Genomic DNA, 22023 nt, shown 5'->3' on the forward strand with positions numbered 1-22023 from the left:
TATATATGATAATGATATTTTTTTCATTTCTGGTGGTTGCATACTAAACTTCAGGCAATGAGAAAAAAGGAGCCAAAAAATGAACTCTTAATATTAAAAACTAAGCATTCTGTGATTTTTTAAAAAAAACTTTCTTTCCTCTTCGGCACTAACTCCCAAACCCGCCGGCATACGGCAGACACTTTTGTAAATAGAGGCTCAGCGTTTAAGGGTTAATCTACCTCTGCTTGCTCTTTCTGATATATTTAGCTCCATATTGTTTTCAGTAATTCCTTCTATCTGTTTCCATGCCTGTATTATCATGTAGCGTTCTCTTCTCCTTTCGAGACTATAATTTTAAGAATTGTAGTCTTCCCAGTAGTCAAGGTCCTTAACTTCCCTCTAGGGTCCTGCCTTTTTTGCATGTAAGTTCCATGTAGAATTTCCCAAACCACCCTCGAGTTCTGCTTCATTAGTGATATGGCTGACATTCTAGTTGAAAAAAATAACACATAACCATAACTGATGTTTTGTAGGCTGTGTGGATCCTCAGAAAACCGTATGCAGAGTTTCAGAAGTGTCTGGCAAAGCTTCAATAAGAACCTTTGCTAGTTATGATTCTCAGGGAAGGATACTTTGTACCTTTTTTTATATATTTACCCCTATCAGCTTCCTGATATCCTCTCCACACTCTTAATACAGAGAAGTTCTGAGGTGGGAGGTGTGGATTGGACAGTTGTTATGCAACAAGGTCATCAAGCCATTTTTATTCTAGTTACCAAGGTTTTACCATTATTTTTTCTTGTTCCCAAGACCTCAGGGAGGGAGCTGGAGGCCAGTTTTGGGCATTTCCAGCCTCAACAAATTTATTCATAATAATCCCTTTTCAATGAGTCATTTAGTTTGGTCCTGGCAGCCTTTCGGAAGGGCAAAGGATGAGTTCTGTCGACATGTAGGGCACGTACTTCCACATCCCGGTACACCTTCAGTAGAAGAAAAGTATCCTCCTGTGTGTTGGAACTTTCAGCAGGATGGAGTCATCTGCTTAGTATCAGAGTAGTTCTCTCATATTTGGACAACTGGTTCATTGTTACCAGTTTGTTTCTGATGACCTTGAGGGTGAATATTTGTTTTATATCTAACCTCAGAGGTGGACATTTTATTCAGTGTTGACTTATCTATGCTTTTCCAATCCAGTCAGTTGTTTATATGGGGATGAAGATTTTGCAACAGAGAGATGAGTAGACAGTTTTCTACCACTTTTGATGACTTAATTGGTTGGCCTGTAGACCTCAAGAACATTTACACTGTCCTCAGATGTCTCGGAGGCAGATTTGGGGGTCATTCTGAGAAACGTGATTTCAGGGAGTTGGAAGGTAAACAGCCTGCAGCTTTTGGCAGTTTGGGATGGTCTTCTGCAAGCAGAACATATAGTCAGAGACAATACGATCACAGTCTTTTTCAACAATTCAACCTCTCGATTCATACACAAGACGACAAGGAGGCACATATCAAGAGATTTGTTCAGACTAGCAAAAAAACTTCCTTCTCCTTTGGACAGTCCAACAACATTATTCCTTTACCTCGCTTTGTCCTAGGGAAAAACATTGTTATTGAAAACTAACTCAGCAGAAAAGGCTTGCCTCCTCTTCCTCAGGTTTGCCAGAAGTTGTGGAACCTGTGGGGAGACCCAAACACCAATCTGTTTATGACTGACCAAAACACTATCCCAGTTTACTGCCGCCCACGCCAGGATCCTCAGGCGTGGGCAGTTGATGCTTTCCTTCAAGAATGGTCAAATCTAGACCTTTATGCTTTTCCTGTTTGCTGTTTTGAGGAAATACTCAACAAGTTGTGAGCTTTGCAAAACACAAAGATGATTTTGATAGCTTGTTGGTGGCCCTAAAGGGATTTGTTCCCCAGCTTCCTTTCCTGGTGGTAAATGTTCCTTGTCTTTTTATATTCAGGAAAGATCTTTAGAGACAGTCTTATTTGAGAAGATTCCGCCAAACAGTCTTAGTTGAGAAGATTCCTTCAAACCCCCACATCCTTCATCTGACTGCATGGAGATTGTCAGTTGTCTGTTACGAACTAAGGGCATTTCTAGAATGGCCAAGGAAGTAATCCTTAAATCTAGAAGGCCCTACACTGTTAGCTTTGTGTATCAATAACAGTGGTCAGTTTATTGATGCTGGTGCTTGCCCAGAGTGATATCCACACCTGTTCACTAGATATCCTGATTTAAGTTCTGCCAGTATCTCAGGTATACAAAGCAGTTTTCTGTCATAGTGATCAAAGGATACTGCTTTACATTACATTCAGTTCTGCATTATGCTGACTGGAATATTGCTCACGGTTTAAAGTTTGAAGAGGTCTTCAATCTTTTGTGCAGGAAATTTCAGTCTTCCTATCGTGGTTGATGATGAAATTTAGACGTAGTCCTTCAGATTTCAGCATAACCTCAATTTGAGCCTTTTGATAAGGCATCACTTAAGAGCTTTGAAGACACCTTTCTTTTAGTTCTTGCTGCGGCAAAGTGTATTAGTGAGCTTCAAGCCCTTTCTTGTATGCGGGCTTTGTTCTAGTGGCAACTTCTCTTTTCTTTCATTGCTTAGAGAAAAGATATGGAAGTGAAAGCCCTTCCTATATTTGTGACAGTGCCTAATTTACCTGCTTTGCTAGACAATGAAGTAGCTGTCTCATGTCCAGTTAGAGCTCTAAAAGGTTTATATTAGCGAGCTTCAAGCCCTTTTTGTAAGTGGGCTTTGTCCTAGTGGCAACCTCTCTCTTTTCTTTCATTGCGTAGAGAAAAGATATAGAAGTACCTAATTTAACAGGTTTAGTAGGTAATGAAGAAGTGGCTGCGTTATATCCAGCTAGAACTCTGAAGGGTTTACCTGGACATACATAAACCTTTAAGAGGAAGAGTTAAGTATTTATCTGTGGTGTTAGGAGACCAAACACTCTTATATCCAAGAATGCTCATGTCAGTGTACACAGAGTTGATTCCTGAGCTTTTACTATATTTTAAAGTAATCCTCATGGCTTCTGTACCTTAAGCATGTCTTTATTTCCTTTAAAAACTTTCGCCAGAGAAGGTTGTCATGCAGCTCAGGGGAGATGTCACTGTTTTTGCTCATATTTGCAAAATGTTCAAATTTAACATGAGGTGTAAAGCCCTTAGTCCTATCGTTGTAGTGGGGATGCTTTCTCTTGAACCAAATATGATAGTAACCATGCTTTCTATCTTATCTTTAGTTGTTAGGAGATCCCGCTCTTGAATTTTGGGAGCATGAAGGTACACATTGGTGTATAGGCGCGCACCTTCATATGTGAAGGTGGTAGTTTTCTTTAGTCATTCCTACGCTTATTTAAACCCTCGGTCATTACGTATGGGAATTACTTTCAGCACAAGCTGGAGCTGGCAGTTTAAGTAAAAACAACATGGCTACCGACGGAAAGGGAGGAATCTTTCCTATCCAGATGGTAAGCATCCACTTTTCTTTTGGCTGCGTTCAGAAACAGATGTGTCTCTTCTGCTGCCTGCCGTTGAACTTATTTTTTAATTTTCTTTTAGTTTTTTGAGATATTTTGCTTATTTTTGAAATATTGCAACCTTATAACATATCTGCTTTCTTTTACTTTTTTGGTTTTTTTTGCTCCTTCTTGCTGCATAGTTTTTCCCACACAGTTATGCTGCGCAGTTATCATCATCTCATTTTAGCTTTGTGAGTATTTCTCTTTAACATTCTCTCTAACTTGTTTTGCCTTTTGATATAGCACAAACCCAACTCTTGTCTTAGCCTTGGTGTTTCTTTTATTCTGTTCTATTTTTAGACGCCTTCACAACCTCATGTTATCGAACATCTTTGTTATACATCTATTCTTGTTTGTTCTGAAGCGTTTTCTCTCAGAAACAAACAATTTTTATGTCGACTACACTATTACTTAGAATGTAATATTTCAGTCTTTCAGATGTTGATTGAGATTGAGAAGCTTGAGATGGAAGAGGGTTCCCTTGCTTCAGTGCAGTGGTGTTTTAATGCATATACAAGAGCTCTACTGCTTTCAAGCATGGAATCCCCTCTCTCTTCGCTCTTCACACGATGAGGACAGCTTTTCTTGATTTTAATCGCCTCCTTCGCTTTCTTCATTGTCGTTTGCTGTATCACAGTCTTTCTGATTTCTTCCTTCCCTGGAAGTTACACATTCGGACATGTGCTAAGGACAGGAATGAAAAATATGACACTTCTTCAGAGAGACGGCCTACAAGCCACGTTCACCCGCTCAACTTTGGTTCACGTGTGTGTACATCTTTGCTGTGTGCTGTAGCTTCATGGGCTAATTCACCCCTGCATTCATCGTTGGTTCTGCAGTAGAAGTCGAGCCTTCACCTTTGTCTTTTGCTGTATGTCATGCCTGTGTCTTCCCTTGACGTTCCTCCCCGAACGTACATCTGCCGTCAGTGCAACTCCCACCTGGATCGTCATCTTCACTTCCTTCCGTTATCCGTCAGGGCATGGATGAGCATTTCTTCAGTTCTACAAAGTTCTTGGTGTACTTGTGCTTCCCTTCCTGCAAGTTTCCTTTTGGGAGCAGTTCCTGGTTGCCGTTTTCAGTGATGTTGCTGAAGTTTTCCGGACATATTAGCCAAAGATATGCTTTCCAACGAAAGCAGATATGTTGCTGTGCAATTTTGCACATATGTGTCTTTGCTTTGTGCTCTATGATCAGGTAGGAAAAAGTAAGCTTTTCCTTGGCCACTATGTTGTTCGATCGTGACGTTGCTGCAGTTTGCCCAACTTCTTTAGCCGAAGATTCACTCTTCAAAAAAGAAGAAGCACAGCAGTGCAGATGTTGCACATAGACTCCACACTCACATGGATGTTGTACATCCTTGCAGGTATTGCACTTTCATACAGATGTTGCACTGCTGTGTCCTTTCTACAGTTGTTTTCACTGTTTTCTTCAATTCCCTGTCTATGGACATAGACTTGGAGTTTCTTCTACTTAGCCTGAGTGTGTCAAGTATGTGGATGTTCCTTCATTCCTTCACATTCCTGCTCGAAAACGTTGCCACAGCAGCACGTCCGTGACCACGCCCCCATCCACATTCTGTGGAAGTTTAGAGAAGAATGAGACAGCTCTTCTGAGAGTTTTTCCCCTGTTCATGTGAAGTTTTCTTAGTTGTTGTTGTTGTTGTTGTTGTTGTTGTGGTTCCCCAGACTCTGTTATGCCAGGAAGCCTGCAATCAAAGAAGAAGGACACCACGCTTACTGGATCCGACCATAACTGTGTGGTAGTGTGGATGTTGTGTTGTTGTCTAAGGGCTGCCAAGTTAGGGCAATCTACTAAGAGATGTGTAATTGTGTGGGAACTAACTTGGCAGAGTGGACATATGTCTGTTTGGGTGTTGTCTATGCGGTGTTTGTAGGTGTTTAGTGATTGGTGATGACCACAGCGAAGTCGAGTCAGGTGTACTTTCTCCAATCTTGAGAGCTGTGTTTCTGTGCTGCTTATGTTGGGTGGGGGGGTGCCGAGTATTTTGTTGTTGGGAAGGTTATTAAGTGCTTGTCTGGTGAGATGAGTATGGATGTGCTTTTTGTTTTGTGTGATGTTTGTGGGTGGTGGTATAGAATTCAAGATATTTGTATAGTGTCTGTGTGGTGTATTCGCTATTTGCCTGTGTGTTGGAGGGTGGTCTTGAAGGTAATAGCATGGGCTGGGCTGTTTGTGTTGTTTATGACCGATGCCAAGAATTGTGTGCCTCTCATGTCTAAGTGTTGCCTAATGATGAGAATCTTGGTTTCGGCGTGTAAGTGTTCTATTGGTGTGGATTGTGTACTGCCAAGGATGATTCTAAGAGCTGTGTTTTGTATTATTTGTAGTTTGTTTAGTTGTGTGTTGGATATGGCAGGGTGCCAGGCTGGGCTGGCGTAGTTTATTATGGAGCGGATGTATTGTTTGTATACTGTGATGAGCGTTTCTTTTTGTTGTCCAAATGTTGTTCCTGTTAGTGATCTTAGTGCATTTAGTCTAGGTCTGCATTTCTTGATGATGTTACTGACATGTGGAGCAAATGACATTGAAGTGTTGTATGTGACCCCTAGGACTTTTGTTTCGTGTGTGTGTGGAATTGTGGTGTTGTTCAGTGTTGCTGTGGGTCTGTACTGATGTTCTTTGTTGTGACTAGTGAGTAGTGTACTTGTGGATTTTGTTGGTGCTACCTGTAATCTGTTTTGTGTGAGCCAGTTTTCAAGTTGTGTTATGTAAGTCTGTACTTGTGTGGAGCATACATTTTTGTCTGCATGTATTGATATGATTGTTAGATCGTCTGCATATGAGGAGATGTATATGTTGTTAGGTGGTGTTGGTATGTCATGCATGAATAGGTTAAAAATGTTGGGCTTAGGACGGAGCCTTGTGGGGACGCCGTTCAGGAAGTTTCTGATTTTGGATGACTCGCCATTGTAGTGTACAAATGCTTGTCTCTCTGTTAAGTAATTGGCGAGCCAGCGTTTGGTGTTGTTGTGTAGTGTGGTGTTGTAAACTTTGTTGATGAGAAGTGGTCTAGAGATGGCGTCAAAGGCTTTACTTATATCTATTGTGATTAGAAGTGTTCTTTGTGGTGGGCGTCTGGAGTTAATGCCATCTTGTATTTTTTTGTGTAAGGTTGGTGAGTAGTGTTGTTGTGGAGCGGTGTGGTCTGTAGCCATGTTGAGTGGGTGACAGTGGTATGTGTGGTGTGGTTTGCGTAAGATAAGGCGTTCTACTACTTTTGATGGTGTGCAGAGTAAAGTTATAGGTCTGTATGAAGCTGCTTGTGTAGGTGTTTTGTTTGGTTTTAGAAGTGCTATTATTTTCCCCAGTTTCCAAATGTATAATGTGGTGGTATAATGCAGTGTGCGTATGAATAATTGGCTATGTTTGTCAGTGTTTGTGTGCCATGGGGACCTAGATGTTTTAAATGAATGTTTGAAATGTTATCGATGCCCATGGCTGCAGAGTTTTTAAGTTGTTTAATGATTCTAGCAGTGTCTTCTGTTGTGGCTAGTATTACTGTGTAATCTAATGGGAACTGTTGTTTGTATCTGTAGATGTGTCTGTCTTCTTTGTATTTGTGTAGGTGGCTGATTTTTGCGTAGTGGTTTATTTATTAAGATGTTGGCTTGTTGTTTTGCGTGAAGGGATCTTGTCAGATGTGGTGATTGAGGCGTGACTTTGAGTGTTCCCACTATTTGAATTGATGAGACTGTTGATAGTTTTGTGTAGTTTGGATGGGTTGGTTCTGTAGTCTAGTGTACCTTGGAAAAGTTTGCCAGTTCTCTGTCTGTTTTTGAGTTAATTTGGTGTTTATTTCTGTGTTTAAATCATGTATGTGATTTGTTGTGATTTGTGTGTGTGGGGTTGGTGTTATTTCTTAAATTGTTTCATTCTGTTATGAGTCTGTTTATGTCAGGCGTGAAGTTTGGGTTGTAGTGTTTTCTGTTGCCTTTAGGAACGTTTCTTTTGTCTGCATTGTTTATTATGTCGTTGAATTGTATTGTTGTATTGTTTAGTGTCTGTGATGATGTTATGTGTGTGGTTTAACTCCTGGAAATGAGCTCAGTGGTTTCCAGTACTCATCCCAGGCAGCGCACTTGTAGTTAGGGATGGTTTGTCTTGTATGTGAGAAAGTGTCATGTGTGGTTGGAGTGTTATTAAAATAGGAAGGTGGTCTGATGATAGGTCTGTTTGTATTTTCCATGTGATTGATGGTGCTATGTTGGGTGAGCAAAATGTTGTCTGGGGAAGTGAGACTAAAGTTGGCTTGGTGTGGTATGTGTGTATGCATATCTGTGTTGTTTAGTATGTATAGCTGGTCTAATTGTGTTGAGATGTCTGTGCCTCTTAGTGTGATGTCTTGGTGGGCGTACCAGTCTGTGTGTTTGGCATTGAAATCTCCTCCCAGAAGTATATCTGGGAGGGTATTCAACGCCTGCAGTCTAACTGTGAAGTTTGCTGGTAAACCCGGTGAATATTATGGAGGGATGTATGTGTTGATGATTGTGATTTGTTTATTGTGCCCTATTTTGATATTAAATGCTTGTAGTTCTGTATGTCTGTCTACTTGTGTTAGTGTTCTGATGTGCTGCATTTTTTCAATGTAGAATATGTTATGGTGTATGTATGTGATGAGGCCTCCGCCATCACCATGTTGTCTGTCTTGTCCGATGGCTGTGTAATTTGGTATGTTGGGTGTTTTATGTGTGTGTTTCAGTTTTGTTTCTTGAATGATGGCTATGTGGATCTTTTGTTTGTGCATGAAATGTTTTAGTTCAATGTGTTTGTTGCGAATGCCGTCAATGTTTAATTGTAAGATGTTTATGTTGCTGGCGATTATGTCTAAGTGTGTGAGTGTGTGTATTTAGTGGTGCATTTCTGTGGGCGTTAGGTGAGTGTGTGCTATGGGGTGTTGGGGTTTGTGGGGATGTTTGATTTGTAGGAATGGGTGATGGTGTTCTGGGATTGGAGGAAAGTGTGGTAGATGTGGGAGATGGTGATCTGTGTGGTGTTGGTTGGTTGGTGTTTTGTTGGATAGGAAGTGCTTGTTGTGTATTGTTATTGTTTGTTTGTGTGTGTGTGTTACGGCATATGATGCACTTCCAATGTACATTGTAGTCTTTTTAGTGTTCTCAGTGTGGTGCAATCAAGGTGTACCCACCCACCACACAAGTTGCAGCGGACTGATCCACCCCGCGCGAGAAGCTGTGACTCGTGTGCTGCAGATGGGACGTGTAGGGGCCTGGGTTTAATTCTATGTCACCGGCTAGGATTAATTGTAGGGATATAGTAGCCGGGTTACCATATCCCTTCAGAGAAAAACTGGAGATCCAGCTGCGCGGCGCCACCCCGGGCGCGGTACCCTGCGGAGCATTGGGGAGCCACTCCTCCTCTTCTCCCCTTCCCTGTCTTCGCAGTGGGGTTGTATTGTGGACGTTTGATCCAGGCGGCCGTTGTTCCACCGCCGTCTGGAGAGGTCCCACGATGATGATGCGTCCACTCCGGAACCAGTCTTCTTAGTGGATGGATTGTTCTTCAGAGAATGCTTCCCGCTACAACGATCACATGAATGGTTGGCTGTCATCCATGGGGCATCTGTAACAGCCACCCCCCCATGTTCACGAGGTTACGATCAATAATCAATAATCCATGGCTCTGTGGGGCTGCGCCTCCACTCTGCCGTTTAAGAAGAGTCCCCTGTTGAACGAAATCGCCCTTCCAAGAGCAATTCTACCTCCACGGTCGGGTGAATGGCATTGACGGTGCTTCCGTGAAGGTCATTGTTGGGACTCCTGTGAATGTCTGGAATACAGCACCCACCCATGTTCGTATGAATAGTGGGCATGTCTTGTTTTTCCTTCCCCGCTTACGTCCATGAGTTTGCAGTCACGTCCTAGAGCGGCCAATGTCTGTTTCCAGTAACAACCATGTCTGAATGAAGTGGATGGTTCTCCCAGACCCTTACGACTGTCATCGAATGAGTGACATCCTTCCACAACTGTACTTCAGCATTATACAGATAGGATAGGAATTTTAGTTTATTTGTTCCTACTCAACTTGGTTGTTCCTACACGTCTACAAATCCTTGGTTTTTACACAAGAAAGTATTCCCATACGTAAAGGTCTAATTGTTCCTACTCAACCTTGGTATTATCATAGGATGAAGACTTAGGCCACAGCCATGAGAAGATGAACCAGTGGCACTATGGGAGATGACGACGTATCTGAGGACAGCTTCATCCAACTTCGTCTAATCGAGACCGTTTCTGACATTGTGTCTAAGGGGCAGCTTAGGTCTTCCTCTTCTGACTGAATCCATTCCCAACGTATGAGGGATGAACCGTGGGATGTGGCCGGGGGACCACTTCCCTCATAGCTTTTCTCATGGCCGTGTTATACAACCATCCTTCGGCACCTATACAATGTTGTCTCCCTTTTCCACAGATCGACCATGTTCTTCATCAGTACTGTCGATTCTTTGGTCTTCAGATCGGCTCGAATGTATTCTGATCCTCCCTCTCTGGATCCCTCGTCCTCTCTTGATGACATAGTTGTATTGTCAGCTGGAGTCGTTTGAAGTCTTTGTTTTAAGTGTTCAAGACATGTGACTACCAATCTATTTATGGAGTATGCTAGGAACCAAGAGTGTGCCAGGTAGAAATGTCAGGGCTAGGATTGGTCCTTTCCCTTTTTCAAGTCACCCTCAGAATGATATGGTCTGGAATCAGTCATAGGCAATGGCCATCATATAATCAAGTTTTGTGATAGATTCAAAAGGTGCCAATGATTTTCTTTGGTCCTTTTGGATCACAGAAACATGGTAGGCATCGCTTTCAACTCCTCCTTTGTCTGAGAGTGAAATAAGGTTTAGAAGAAGGAATAAGATGCTAAGACTGCTTGCTTCCCCACATGCGGCCTCCAGTGGGGAGTGCAGTTAGGCTTAAGTGTTATTTTATGGTGACTGGATCCTGGGTAGCAGATGTCCTTTGGTAGGATAACGTTGATTCGAGTTCCTACCACTTCCCTTTAACCATCTGGTCCACAAGTTCATCCCAGCTTGAAGTTTTTTCCCGTGCAGGGAAGTTTAAGGTTGTACTGTATGAATTTGTTGTGGCAGTTGTACAACCCGGTTCCCAATTTCGACAGCCATCCCTCTCTCGTAGAGAAGGTGACAGGTATTTAGAAATCAGTCATAGATCTATTCTTTCCTGACCCATTTCAACAGCCTTGGTTCAAGACAGAAATGACAGCTACGTGCTTGCAACCATCAGGAGTCAAACTTGATTCCTTCATTAGGTTGAGGGACAAGTATTTCTGAATACTTAGCCATCAATCCTTCCGCAAGCTCCTCTGCTTAATTTCCTAAGAGACTTTGTACCTCTTCAGAGCAGATGGCCCCATGCCTAACAGTGTTGTTTGCTTCCGACCTCTCGACAAGTTTTTCATTTGACTCTCAGCTTGGCTTCGACTAGGGCACGTCCGTTCAGGGTACATCTGATATTTAAGAGTCTCTAGGACAGACAGACTTCTTGGTTTTGTCACAGCCTGAGAGTTGCATGTTCCAGAGAAGTCCATTCTCTCACCCAAGCAAGAATAGTATCTGCAAGGTTAACAGATACAACAGCAAGGTTGTCCTTGTCTCGGCAGGGGCAACCAGCTCAGCAGTTGCAAGTCCTTATTGATCACTTGTCACAACTGGGAAGACCAGTTCTTTATGGGCAGTCTCTACTCCTTCATTCACTTCATGCAGATTGAAGGGGTTCTGGTCTTCGACAAGGTCTCCCCATTCCTTCCCTACCCTCTCTGAGAGAGGTGAGACAGGGCTTATAGCCTTATGGTTAGATGACAGATATCTCCTTGGAGTGTTGTTACACACTTCCCCTCTGGAGATATTTCGTGCTGCAAGGCATCAACCGAAAGGCAGTCACCTGCACTTCAAGAGGTTAGGTTGGGTACTTAACCTAACCTAGCCTAGCCTAACTAATTCTATCCTAACCTTACCAAACCTGCACTTCAGTATCCTGGAACTTAGTGCCTCATGGCATCAACTAGGAGGTATTCACCTGCTCTTCGAGGGGTTAGGCTGGGTACTTAACCCAACCTAGCCTAGCCTAAACTAAACCTGGCATAAGTTGACCTAATCTACACCTCAGTAACCTGATCCTCCTAGCTCTCCAAGCCTCAGGATCTGAGGATAGGTGTTCCGTAGTGTTGTTAAGGAATGGTACTACAGTAGTTCCTTGGTCAACAAGAGTGGTGGAGGGCTGGTGTCCTGTCATCTCCTCAATTGACAGTGTGGGTGCATGGGTCTCCAGTAGCACACTCAGCACAGCAGCCAACCAGACACGTTCCAGGATGGTGGCTGTATAACAGACAAGTTCGGTCACTAGGGTCGGTGTTAATGATAATTGGTCTTGACACCTCGACGTTTGGAAGAATTGTTCAGTCTAGGAAGATGGTCGGGTTAGTCCTTCAATCTCATCACACCAAAGCTGTTACTGTTTGGGTCTGTCTTTACTGATTGTGGGTATAACAGCCATCGACCATACCATTGAAAATATTGGTTCTTGTCCAGTCAGTGAAGTTTAGCAATGATTGGGTTTAGTCAGTATTTGGATTGGCGACCTCCTGGGAACACTAGATGCTGTTGACATCTAGGAGACATCTTTCACATCTATGGTTAGAAATGTTGGGGCTAGTCAGTACTTGGATAAGTGACCAAGGAACTTCAGAAGCTGTTGGCATCTTGGATACGTCTTTCGCATCCATGGTTCAAGTCTTGGGCTTACAACTCCCGTCGTTCTGCCTGATTCGTAGGGAGATCAACAGTGTATGACATTCTGTTTCTAAGGACCCTAAGACTCCCAAGTGCCCGAAGGCCTTTTGCATTACTACTTAGGACTTCACCTCCAAACTAAGTGCTGACAACTTGTTTTTGGTGCCAACTCAGCCAAAAAGTGGTGTCTCTGAGCTCCATTTCTTTGACTTTATGTACAGTCGACCCCCAGTATTCGTTGGGGATGCATACCACTACCACCCGCAAATAGCTTAAATCCGTGAATACTAAATTAGAACCCCTCTAAAAATGCTTGTAACTGCATATTTTGATGGTTCAAAATGCCAAAAAACCCTTTAAAAAAAATGCTTACACCTGAATATTTTAATAGTTTTATCACAAAAAGTGCATTTAGTCATGAAAAATACCACAAATAGGCAAATTTTCCGCAAATAATGTGTATACAGTAAACCCCGTATTCTCGGGGGATGTGTACCACAACCCCTGCGAATAGTTAAAATCCACGAATAGTTAACTCCCCCCTCTGAAAACACTTATGACTGCCTATCTCAATACCAAATGTGAACCTTAAACTAGCATTCTACATCAAATATACAATAAACTATTATCCTATTACTTTATTAATCTTTGAAATGATATTAATATCATTTCAAAGTCATCTTAAACATTTCACCTTAAAAATATATATGTACATACTTCTAACCCTTCCAGCCAATAACAGAGCGCGAGAGAGAGAGTATATCTTTTTTTCAACCACTCTCCCTTTCTATCTATCTATCTTATCTATCTATCTATCCATCTCTCACATTCTGATTATTCTTTGGCTAGCGAGTGTTTTTTCTTACATATTATGACAAAGAAAGAGAGAATAACTTTGGAAAGAGAGAGAGAGAAGTTATTCTTACGTTAGATATCAAAAGTTGGAAATTCATGATTAATGAAGGAAAGAGAGAGAGAAAGATTTTTCTGTGTCCGTATGACCATCTGTGGGCAACATTACCTTGTCAATATGTTAAGTTAATTGGCAGGTACTTACACCCCCTCACTCTGAAGAATCCGAGAAAAGACTAGGAATGATATGTATTATGAGAATGTGTGCCACACGAGGTCATTAGGGCAGAGGGTGAATAATTGAAAGTCTTCCAGCCTAGCACTTGCGGTGAGGAGTCAGTTTTTTTAATGTGCTTAGACACTCACGCAGGAGAGGAAGTACGTCAGCATGCAGTTAATTAAGAGTTCATCAACCAGAGATGCGATGGGACCGGAAGCTTGCATCAGCTTTGTCTTTTGAACCCTTTAGAAGAATTCCTAGTTGTAACTATTTTGTAGGTGAGGAGTCGAAGCATGTAAGTTCATTGGATACATTCCTGTTTGTACTTTGAGATTAGGCCTTTCGTGTTATGTTTTATTCTGCTTGGAGCCAAGCAGTGGCCTGGACCCTGGTTTTAGACTGTCACCTATATGGTGAGCTTTGGAGATAGACATTAATTGCTAATTATTGTTGTTATTTGCACAAGTGATTTTATTAGTTGCTGTATTCTTTTTATGTTCATGTTTTGATGGACGAGAAACAATGTGCCTCAAGCTAAGGAGATATTTTCTCCTTTTTGCTTTTGCAGGTGTTTCATGACGGTGGGCAGTATGACAAGATGGTCGCTTGTGTGTGCCTGTTAGAATTGGCTGTAATGGGAATATGGCCAATTGAGACTGGTACAAGGGACTTAACAATGTAGAGACTTTGTAATGACAGGGAGAGACAGGAGCGCATAGAATAAACTTTATTTTTGTAAAGGGGATTTAATTTCACACATGTTAATTCAAAGGTTCTATTTAGAATTCAGAGAGGGATAGAGGGAAGACCATGCCTGAGAGAGAGAGAGAGAGAAGGAACTTCACAAATGCTGATTTACAGGGATGCCAACCGTATTTCTGGGTAACATGTATTTGTTTAAAATTTTAATAATAATTTTCTATACAAATGCAAAAAGTTGTAATTATAGCATGGAAAATTTGATTTGAACAAATTAATAACAAAGTAACGTCATGTTTATTTATAAAACTACAGTACACAAAAACATATGTTACAAATGCATAAAAAAATCTATCTCAGAGAGAGAGAGAGAGAGAGAGAGTTCTCTGTATCCTTCATAGTTCTACCCTTGGGTCATTATGTTAAGATATATTTTGACATATTTGACAGGTTACACCCAACACCCCTCACTCCAAAGCTTTAAGAAAAAGATGAGGGGAAAAATTTATATTGAACTAAAATCTTACTAATTCACTATATTTTCTTTAATGAATTGATATTTTGCTGTGTTTAGTACATTAATATTAATATTTGAAAATTAGTAAATCATTTATTTATCATACAAAACAAATAAAAATATTACATATTCATAAAAATTCTCTCATCTCAGTAAGAGAGAGACAGAGAGAATTATTTTTATTAAATATTATTTAATCTTATTAAACTTAGTATTAATATTTGAATATTAGCACTGTAAATCATTATTTTATTATAAAATGTATGTGTAGGCACAGTACAGTATTTAGTCACGAAAATAATATGAAAATACAGAATATTGCTGTACAAAAAATCCATGAATGGGTGAGTTTTCCCGTGGATAATTTATAGATAGGTTCCACAGAAAATTCCGCAAATTGTGAGAATGCAAATCCTGGTGGTTTACTGTATTTGTTCCACAGAGAAATCTGCAAATAGGTGAAGCCACGAATCCGGAACCATGAATAGGCAGTGGTCCATTGTATGATCAAACGAACGTACACCTCAGTTGACGTGGTGGACAACAATACGTTCCAGTGAGATTTTGTAAGGTCAGGGCATTGGTCTGCCCGTAGCATTCAGGAAGAACCTGTCGGACAGGTACAAAGGACGGGAATGTGGTCACAACAGACCACATTCGCCTCCTTTTTACCTTCGGGACGTTGCTCATAGATCTTCATACTCTTTTTTTTTCCTTGGATTCTGTGGTGGCTGCTCAGCAGTCATGTAGATCACCCAGCTCTTGAGGACAGGTAGCACCTCACCTAAGGTGTTCAGCTGCAAAGGAGGTGCATATGTGTGAGAATGGCCTCCTACCTTCTCTCATACCTATCTAAGGGACAGTTAGCAAACTGTCATGTGCTGGACAGGTGTGCATGCGGGTGTTCCAGTGACTTGACTAAGTATCCTGTCTACAATCTAGCTCTTTTTGGATTAACAGATGCATCTCCTACCCTGTCTCTAGCAAGGGGAGAGAGGGACTGACAATGAACGGACCCATTGGTTATCTTCAGCTTTATTGTCTATATGGTTTCATCCAAGTGTATCTTCGAATCAATGACGTTACCTTCCATTTATTCGATGCACATGTTCAAAAGGTCAGAGGCATGGGTTTCCTTCCTTTGATCTTACATGACCAGGAAAGAGGCCCCAGGTGAGGCAAACTACCAATCAGTTCAGAGATTTGCTCAGATTCCTCCCACCAAGGAGTAAGTCTCCCATATGTAAAGACTGAGGGTTTGTATAAGTATAGGAACAAATGACAAATTTTTAAAGTAATTTGTATTTTCCCTAACATACAAACCTGAAGTCTTTACATAAATGGCCCTCATACCATCTGGATGGGAGGGATTCCTCCCCTTCCGTTGGTAGCCAACTACCAATATTCACCTTGCGCTGAAAAGTAATTCCCATATGTAAAGACCTCAGGTTGTATGTTAGGAAAAATACAAATTTAAAAATTTGTCATTTTTGGACTGTCAGTTATGGGCTTTCAACTCATGGACAGGAATCACTAGTACTCTACGAGGTAAGAGTCCTTCTTTCCCTTTAAGGATACTCTGACAAGTCTCACTATGAGGGCCTTGCACCATGTTGTGGTTCCAATGCCTAGCGACAGTACTTGCCAGTAAGGATCACACAACAGGCAGGAATGTTGAGAAGCTTTTTTCCCCCTTCATTAGAGAGCTTTTAGTTCGCTTGGCTGGACATTGTTTCTCTGGCTGCACAACCCACAATCCTCATTCAGTGTGGTAGTCAGCTAACTTTAGCTGTAGATAAGATTCACCCTAAATAATTAAATTTTTTATGTTAAGATTAATTATTTGGATACTTACCTACTGTTAAAGTGGAAACCCACCCAGCCTCCCCACATCTTAATGGGAGGTCATGATGAATTCTGGCAAGAACGTAAACTTCCAGCGCCATCTGGTGGGCAACAGGTGATTACAGAGACAGTCCTAGTGGGTTAGCCAAGTGTTATTTTTTATTTTGAATGCCGATCGCACCTAAAGGCATGAAGATATCAGCAAACTTTAACATTAGGTAAATATCCAAATAATTAATATCATAAAAATTTTCATATATATATATATATATATATATATATATATATATATATATATATATATATATATATATATATATATATATATATATATATATATATATATATATACATACATACATACATACATACATATATAGTGTGTGTGTGTGTGTGTACTGTACTGTACTGTTTATGGTGTAGAAGATAAGGTTACTGGGAACAATGGGAAGTTTTTATGGTGAAAGAAAAGTGATCATAATGATAGATAGATGGGAGAGTAACTGGTTTGGTACATATATGGATCTTAGACAAGGATGTTTTATGAGTTCATGGCACCTCAGTATCTTTATGGGTGGAGTGATGTGAGAATTCAGAGAAAAGATAGTAGAATAAGTGCAAAGTTGCAGTATAAGAAAATGACTTGTGAATTGAGTGTGAAGTGGTTGGTGATTTCAGATGATACAGCGCCAATCAAGGAAAGTGAAGAAAAACCTCAAATGTTAGTGAGGGGTTTGAGAGGATTACAAGAGGAGGAAGTTGAAGTAAATATAAACAGTAGTAAGGTTATGAGGGTAAATGTAAACTAGGAAGATAAAGTAATGATTGTTGATATGGACAGTGAAAGAATGCAAATACTTTGGAAGATGGCAGGAGAGAGAAGAGGAGTGGCACAGAATAGGTGATGGAAGGGAATGGGATATAAAATTTAGGACAAGGCCAAGCACTGGTACCTATGAGGTCATTCGGCACTGAAAGGGAAATTGAGAGTAAAAAGGCTTTAAAGGTGTAACAGGAGGAAAACCTCACAATAGCTATAAAACAATTTTTGGGAGAGGGTGCAAAGTAAGATGGAAGGTAGAGAATATGAATGGAGGTACAGTAAAAGGAATGAAAGGGGTTGCAGTTAGGGGCCATAGGGATGCTGCTAAAAGCCTCAAATAATGCCTACAGTGTAATGCACAAGGTGCACTGACAGCATTACTTCCTGACTGGGAGAATAGGTGATGCAAGAAGGGGTAGCAAAGTTTGTTCAAAAGATTGAAATAATTTGAATTGTCTTAAGAGGCCAAGGTAAGAATAGAGGAAGGAATTATTAGCCAACTGTTCTGTAGCTATAAATCAAGTATGGCTATTTAGTATACAGGGCATAAGGAGAATTGATAGTATGAGAGATGTGAAAATTTTAAGATGCATTAATAACACTAATGTAAGTGAAAGGGTAGGTTAAAGTATTTTTTATGGTCCGATAATGGTAGGTTGGTGAAAAGAGTGCGTAATTAAGAAGTAGTAAGGGGAAGAGGAGTGTAAGGGTTGAATAGATGGGAGAAAGAGGCACTGGAAAGGGAGTGGCTTAATGTTTTGTAAGCATAATAAAGTGTGCGAGACAAGGGTGAATAGAACTTGCTGCTGATGAGTCTTCAGGTAATTTGGTGAAAGTTTTACTGCTTGAGGGTGTATCCACAATTCAACAGAATATGAATATGGAAGTGACCTTGGTGCTTTATTTCTCTTTGGAGACACCTGTGTTAGATATGGTCAGTTTTCTCAAGATTCCATGACTATTGTGACAGATCTGTGTTGCTTGTCTTCGTAATTGAAGTGGCTTCAGGTATCTGGCCTTTGAAACAGTACAAACCTCCCAAACAGTTCTTGATGTATCCCAGTTTATACTGTTAGTTCCTGTATGATTAAAACTAGGAAGCATTTCAAATGGTTTGTGGAAGTTTGTCATTTCAGAGGTTAGATACTCGATGCCGCTTTAATTTAGAAGACAAGCAACATCATAAAATCCGGGTAAGATTGACTATATCTTATTGGATCCTATTTTAAAGAAGATAGATAAACACGTTTTATCATATGCTCTCCAGGCACTTGAAAACAATCATGCAATCAGTTGGACTAGTGGTGAAAGTTTGTTTGGCCTAAAAATGTTTAAAAATAAATATAACTGATTCCAATTTTATAAAAGAAATCTTGATAGCAAAGGTGTAAGATCCTTTTCCTCTCGGGTGCAGATATTTTTTATGTTTGCATAGTCATTTGTGCTGTCACCTAGCATATATAATGTTAATTTCGACAATCAGCCCCTTGAAGATGTCTTTTACTAGATAAGGTGAGACAGTCAGGAATCACGACTGGTGTTTCATTTTCCTTAAGGCGGTTTGCATATTTATATATAAGGTAACAGTTTCAATATATGAGAGATTATCATGTGAGTTACAGTTAAAGGTGGAAGAATGTGAGGGAAGGCAGAAATGAAAAATATATGGAAGAGGTGGAAAGGAAAAGACTGAAAGCAACAATCTGACGAAGTAAAAGAAACATTGTGAAAGACATTTTGGATTATCACAGCATTACTATTATTATTACCTACTCTGTAATCCTAATGGGAAAAGCAGAACACTACAAGCCAAAGGGCTTCAGCAGAGAAAATATTGGGATATGGGAAAATAAGTAAATGGTTAATTAAAGAGTAAACTCTATTGGAGCAGTAAAAAAGGAAAAACAGTTAATATAAAACAAAATAAAAAGGAGACTCGTTTCAGCCAGCCCAGTAGGAAAAGCATGTATAGAAGTTAAATCTGTTGAGTTCCAGTAATTCAAGAAAATGAGGTGAGAGATCATTCCATAATTTGGATACAGTTAAAAAACACACCACTTCTAGAGAACTGTGTTTTTGAACTTAACAATAGCAATCACAAGACTTTTTGGACTTGCCTATATAGCATTATATGGTGGATGACTTAGTGTGGGAAGATCTGATAGCAAAGGATGAGCTCATCGAACATCGGTGTGTGCCAGAGATGAATATGAAATCTGGAATGGGAAATTTAATGACACAACTCAAATTTTTAATCCAGCAATTAGCTATGAGATCCTGTGTAATGCACACTTAAGCAAAAACCCCTTATGGAGATTCAAATTTGTGAAAGACTTGGGGCGAGTAATAGTTAGGGGAAGCAAGGAGTTTCAAAGAGGAGAGATTGGATTAGTGGACAGTCCGAGAGATGCTCAGATTTGGACACATTGGTGTTGGTATCCCAAGTATCTGACAGCTTAAAGGTATTCCAAATATCTGACAGATTAAAGGTATCCCAAGTATCTGACAGATTAATGGTATTCCAAATATCTGACAGAGTAAAGGTATCCCAAATATCTGACAGATTAAAGGGAGAAGCAATGTCAAAATCTAAATTGCAAGCTGCCATTACACTTAAGGTATTGTTAAGTGGTTGTAGGTATAAGTCAAAATACTTAAATTTAAGCTGCCATTACACAAATATATTCATAAGGTATTTTTACAACATGTTCCCTCTCAAAATAGAATAATCATAAGTTATGTTTTAGCTAATATCAGCTGTTTAACAAAAATGAAAATTATGCACAGTTGAAATTACTATTATAAGGAAACAGCCATTGAACTGATTGTATTTTATGTACTTGAGTGACCAATAGATTTAGGAAAAAAAGAAAATGTTGGTTTATGTGAATCATTGATTCACTGTCACTGTATGGATTAAGAATTACAAAGGATAAGCTTATATATGACTAACAGAATAAGAGTGATATCAGTATGACCACCTGCAATGATGATCATGTTTATCTTTATAGGAGGCTATGGACGAGTGCCCTGTGTGTGGTGATTTTATTGTCAGCACCTCTCTAGAAGACCATACAACAGCTTGTGTAGCCTCTTCATTCCCAGATTAAATGTAACCTTTTTATATACTTTGCATGGCTTAGTGTTCTCTTGAAAGGCAAAACAATTTTTGTTAAGATACTTTTAAGGGCTAACAGGTTGATTTGGCCATTTTCATTTGCAAACATCCTGGTTATTTTACTTTCCTATGAGAATGTGCATCCTAATATATCTTTCTTTCATACTTTAAAGATTATCTTTCTGCTTGTACCCTAAATATGTTTTTGCCAACCTTTATTACATATAAATAAGAAAATATGTGAATTAGAAGTGTAAAATCTTTTATGGATTTTGTGTAGCATAACTTTGCTTAACATAAATAAAATATATTTCCCAAGTATTAATCTTTGTGTGGATTTGAACGATTCTTTCATGAATAGTTTTGTATTTTAATTTGACATAAAAATGCATTGGGTCTGAAACCCAGGTGTGACAGAAAAGTACCCCAGTGGCTCTTCACGAAAATTTGACTTTCAAAGTGACATTATTGAGTTTTATAGTAATGACTAGATGTTCTTTTACTGTCAGTAGATTATTGTTCATCTGAAAGTAATCCATCAGAGTTGCAAGAAAGTCGAACCATGGAAAGGAACTTGCTGATATTTTGTGAGTTATGGATTTTATTGCTAATTTATTTCCATGTTTTTGTAAATAAAATTTTCATATATAACATTTATGGTTCTTTAATTTACCAGCTGTATTATATGATATGTTATGACGATAGAGAACCCTCTATCCCCAGTGTTTAACAATTTGTGTATGGAATTTTTTAAAAAGAAAATATTAAGTAAAATCATTCCACGCAATGTAGTATGGTTCAGGTATGTTAACAATATCATTTGTGTGTGGCCGGGGAATGAAAATGTAAATAACTTTTTTGCCAAAGTAATTAGATTGGTACCATCAATTAAATTCACTATGGAAATGGAAAAGGATGGGTGCCTACCCTTTCTAGATTGCCTAATACGTAGAAATGTAATGTGTTTGAGTACAGTGTTTACAGAAAACCTACTACTATTTCTTCCTATGTGCATTTTTATTCTGGTCAAAGCAGTAAGGTTAATAAATCAGTGTTTACATTTACTTTTTTTAAGAGCATTATGCTGTCAATTGGGGGTCATTGCAGGTCGGGAAGTTGGGGAAAACAGAACTTGGTATGCAAGCCCAGGTAATTCCTTGTGTGCAGTGGTGCTCAGGTTCCAATTTCTTTTATGACTTGTATGATGTAGTGGGCAGCGCCCTTGGCTTTCAATTGAAAGACCTGGGTTTGATCCTGATGTGAGTCAGAAATTTACTTCTGTTCCACATGTGATTGCGTGTTGATTATTTCTATCATATTCAGTCAGAAGGGATAATTCAAATGAAATGCTGTCAATTGGGTCATTGCTGAGTCGGGAAGTTGGGGAAAACACGCTGGTATGCAAGCAGTTAGTTTGCCCAGGTAATTCCTTGTGTGCAGTGGCGCTCAGGTTCCAACTTCTTTTATGACTTGTATGGCGTAGTGGGCAGTGCCTTTGCCTTTCAATTGAAAGACCTGGGTTCGATCCAGATGTGAGTCAGAAATTTATTGATATATATATAGTATATATATATATATTATATGTATATATTATATATACATATATATATTATATATATACAGTCATACCTCGAAATTACGCGAGGTTGGG

The 22023-nt window shown here is 39.8% G+C and overlaps 1 protein-coding gene across 1 annotated transcript in view; it reads left to right on the forward strand.

Moving 5' to 3' along the window:
• LOC136833092 (uncharacterized) overlaps positions 1 to 21023 on the forward strand; it is a 532781-nt gene extending 511758 nt beyond the window's left edge. The window contains exon 11 of the mRNA XM_067094739.1: positions 20266 to 21023. The gene's annotated coding sequence lies outside the window, so the exon portion shown is untranslated. The remainder of the gene's footprint in view (positions 1 to 20265) is intronic.
• The last annotated feature ends 1000 nt before the right edge of the window (positions 21024 to 22023 follow it).

This window comes from Macrobrachium rosenbergii, chromosome 51, assembly GCF_040412425.1.
Source record: "Macrobrachium rosenbergii isolate ZJJX-2024 chromosome 51, ASM4041242v1, whole genome shotgun sequence".
Lineage (NCBI taxonomy): Eukaryota > Metazoa > Arthropoda > Malacostraca > Decapoda > Palaemonidae > Macrobrachium > Macrobrachium rosenbergii.